This window comes from Triticum aestivum, chromosome 5A, assembly GCF_018294505.1.
Source record: "Triticum aestivum cultivar Chinese Spring chromosome 5A, IWGSC CS RefSeq v2.1, whole genome shotgun sequence".
Taxonomy (NCBI): domain Eukaryota; kingdom Viridiplantae; phylum Streptophyta; class Magnoliopsida; order Poales; family Poaceae; genus Triticum; species Triticum aestivum.
The window spans coordinates 33,199,146-33,203,269 of NC_057806.1; the positions used below are offsets into that span (position 1 = coordinate 33,199,146).

Consider the following 4,124-nt stretch of genomic DNA (forward strand, 5'->3'; position numbering starts at 1 on the left):
TGTGTTAATGTACCCCATTTCCTGGGTTTTGGCTTGTAGATGTTCCTGGATATGGCAGTATTGGTTAAGGCTCAAGGAGACATGATTGACCACATAGAGCCACATGTAAGATGACGAACTTGTGAAAACAGCTTTATTCTAACAAATAGACCTAACCGATTTTGTCAATAAACAAGCTAACGAATGCGATGCTGGCATTTTGTTTGTTATTCCAAGGTTTCAAATGCTACCAACTACATACAACATAGTTTGGATGCCCTCCAGAAGGCAAAGACGTTGCAGAAGAACTCGAGAAAGTGGATGTGCTACGCCATAATCGCTCTCCTGGTGATAGTGATAGTTGTTATCGTCATGCTCGTGGTTGTCAAGGCAGTGAAGAAGTAACTCTTGAGCATGACCTGAAACCCAACATCTTGGGAAGAAGTAGGTTTTTTTCTTCTTTCTGTTTATGCTATCTGTGTAGTTCTGTGACCGATTCACACACTCTTCTACTATCGCTGTATGGCTATGATGAACCGGACAAGTCGACATTGGTCGCCCATATATATACTGGAGGCTCCTGCTATTGGTTCGTGTTTGTCCTCCTAGTATTTTTAGTGGTCAAACCGAAATGTGCGTCCTGAATCCATTCATCGGTCATCGGTTCAAATCCGATAGTCGCCTTTTTTTCTCTATCGATGTTCTACGAACAATAATCTCTTTTTTTCCGAATTAAATGGAGAATCCAGGATCTTTTATGTTTTTTACCTTACAATTTTGCTAGATACAAAACAATAAAATAAATAATATATATACAAAAAATAAAGATTTTGATGAAATTCCATTTTTTATGCCTCAAACATTAATTGTCAGCTTGTTGTGTCTAAAGAAGCAACTGCTCCGTTGTTGGTACTGCAGTATACATAATCTTATTCATTGATCAATCGCTGTACAACAAAGGAGTGCGAGATATGCCCAAGAAGAACCTGAAACATACATACACTAGTTTCAGGCACTTGGTGGAGGCGGAGCAAACAAGAATCATACCCACTGTCATGTCACTTGGCGCGGTAATAGCCCAAGTGTGTAAATTAAGCCGTGCTTTGAAGTGAATTATCGGTTGTACCGCTCATCAACATCCATCTCAGAGAGTAAGAGCAATAAATCACACTCTAAGTTATTTGATATGGAGATGTAACAGGGACCTCCAAATCGTCTAAATAATTTCTTGGTATATTTTACTGGGGGATTTGATTATTTGCCCCTTATTACTTCGCACTTTGATAATTTGCCACTGCTTACATTGGATTTGATATTTTAGCACATTTTACTTTGGACTTTGATTTTTTGCCCTTGCCCACGAGGAAAGACAAGTTTGTCCCTGCTCCACCCCATTGACCACGCCGCGTACGCCCGAAGCTCGAGGCGCGATTCCTGGGACGCGACATGCGGATCGGCGAGGAGCAGAAATCCGAAGCGACGGCGAGGCGGCTTGACCTGCCGCCCATGGAGGAGCCCCGCGGCGTCACGTGAGACTGCCTGTTGTCGGGGTTGGCATCGCAGGTAGGCCGCACGCCTCTGCACCGAGCTCACCATGGCCGGCACGGTCCTCACTCGCCATGGTCCGGACCGCGCCGCTCATTCATCTGCGTGGACGCGTCCGCCCAGGACCACGGGGGGAAGTCGCCGTCAAGGACCATCGGGGATGGGGAGTGAGGCAACGAGCTCCTCTCCCGTGGGACGCGCGTCATGGAGCTGCTGCTGACTCTTGCCGGCAGGGCCCCGCGTGTGTCGTGCTCGTGGCCGGCACTTGCCTTCGTCGTACTCATGGCGCCCATGCTGCTATTGTTGTTGCTCGTGGGGAGGAACGAGGAGCATGGGGTGGTGGTAGGGAGGAGCAAGGGGCGGCACCAGAGAGCTACAAGTGCGGCGGCGAGGAGCAGCAAGGGCCGGCGCCAAAGAGCAGCAAGGGCGGCTGCGAGGAGTGCCTAGCTGGCGGGGAGGAATTTGGGGAATTTCACGTGAAGGGCTCGGTCTTCAGTCAAACATGCACAAAGGGCAATATGGTCACTGGCTTTGGATATATATCAAACATATACCATCAAATACATTTGAAAGGATTGTTTTTAGGGGGAAAAGGGCAAACAATTAAAGTTCAAAGTACATGATGGCTCACCACTTTATGCCTTCGTGGAGGCATGCCATCAATCGAGATCACCTTCTTTCTTCCTCTGACAAGCCTTTTGAGTAGACCACAAGGGTCAAGATGACCATACAGACCTTTGGAGCCCGTCCATGTAACTTAAAGTTGAGTTTGCATCTCTCCTTTAATCATTAACCATAATGATATGATTCTCTTGTGCCCATTTGCATATCTCCTTTGGTGAATTGTGCTTGTTGCTTTCAATATGTCACCACACACAATAATCACGAATATGTCTCAAAATAGGTTGTGTTGTGTTCATACTAAATTTACGGCCCCAATTCTTGTGGGGATATGTGCCTTACTTGATATCATTTAGCTTAGTCGTCGCGTGGTGTAGTAGGAAGTGTGACACAGCTAGACACGACGCATAGGTGACCACTTGACAACATGCACCATCAAAGTGCCATGAAAGCGTATCGTGCATGGTGCACCACGACATACATCGTTGAGATGTGGGAGTTGCGATCTTCGGTAATGACGAGATTATCTTGACTATCCGCCATTGGGGCACCACATGCATCGAGGGGACACATGCACATTCGGTGCATAATGGCGGTTAAGCATTGTTATCCTATTTAAGGAGGCAGTCTTCACTTGATTTCCTATGCCATAATTCCACTTGATCAATTATAAAAACTTATTTACAACTTGACGTGCATGTGTATCCCGATCTGAATTCCTGCGCGGCCTACATTAATTTAATGGTTAAACTTACATTGATGATCTCGTTATGTCGTACATTAACTTACATTGATGATCTCGTTATGTCGTACTCCCTCCGTCACGGTTTAGAAGACGTGTTTGGAAATTCTCTGGAACCTAGGTGGTTATCTATTGGTTGTGAGATGAGCTGAAAAATACCATTCACACTACGCATGCATATAGAAATAGTATATCGGAGTACTAATTAGCTACTAGAAATAAATGTAATGCGCCCTAAACCTTGTCTATTGTGGAAACACACGCAAATTTAACTGTGACGGAGGAAGTACATTCTCCGAGCCTTGGTTGACGCTAAACAAAGTTTAGTGGTCATTGCAAAAATAGTTTAGAGTCATGGTTATTTGATATGTGAGCATGTGAGGGACTAATATGCTAGGATTTTCCATGTGTTGAAAAGAGATCAAACAATGACCATCCCAGTTTGTTAAAGCAACTAGTTTGGGTGGTGCATCTAAACTATTAATTTATTTTTAAAGCAACACTAATTCCTTTAGAGGAGACGATCTCTTTCCCTACAAGTAAATTGAAAGAAGAAGAAAAAAAATAGAGAATCACTTAGGTTTATTGTCTATTCTAGAAACTATAAGAAATATGAAAAGAAGAAAAATTAATAAGCCCACTAAAGATAATATGTTAAAAGCACGCGTTGTTGGGAAGCACATGATGCCTCATCACTTTATGCCTTGGTGGAAGCATGCCATCAATGACCATCACCTTATTTATTCTTTTGCCACTTTTTCGAGTAGATGATTATGTAGGGTCAAGATGACCATGCAGACCTTTGGAGCCCCACCACCCATTCTCAACCAAGACAAATAAGCTTAAGAATGGTTTAGTGTAAAATATAATGTCACGTTGTAATACTCAGTGTATGTCAAAGTAAGGTTGCATCCGTTAATGACAACCAATCATGCATAAAAAAGATATTAAAAAGAATGAAACTATTCTGCCAAAATGTGGTAGAAGCAAGCTTATGGAAATGATTGATTTGGCCACCCGTCGTTAAGGGTGGTGAATGGGCATGCTACTCTGAAATCTCGCTAGTTGAGAATCACCGTAGCTAATTAAAATGAGCATGTGCATGCGTGTGCGTGATGAGCTTCACTAGCATTTCTTTACGTATGGAAAGATATTAACTAGGCAGGCATGCATCCCACAGCATAGCCAAAAATGTTATACGCGCTCCCTTGATCGGACGAAACTTGCACGTGGTTTC

The 4,124-nt window shown here is 43.7% G+C and overlaps 1 pseudogene; it reads left to right on the top strand.

Annotated features, from left to right (window-relative positions):
• The window catches only part of LOC123101171 (syntaxin-132-like), a 7,836-nt pseudogene extending 7,452 nt beyond the window's left edge, over positions 1–384 (top strand).
• The last annotated feature ends 3,740 nt before the right edge of the window (positions 385–4,124 follow it).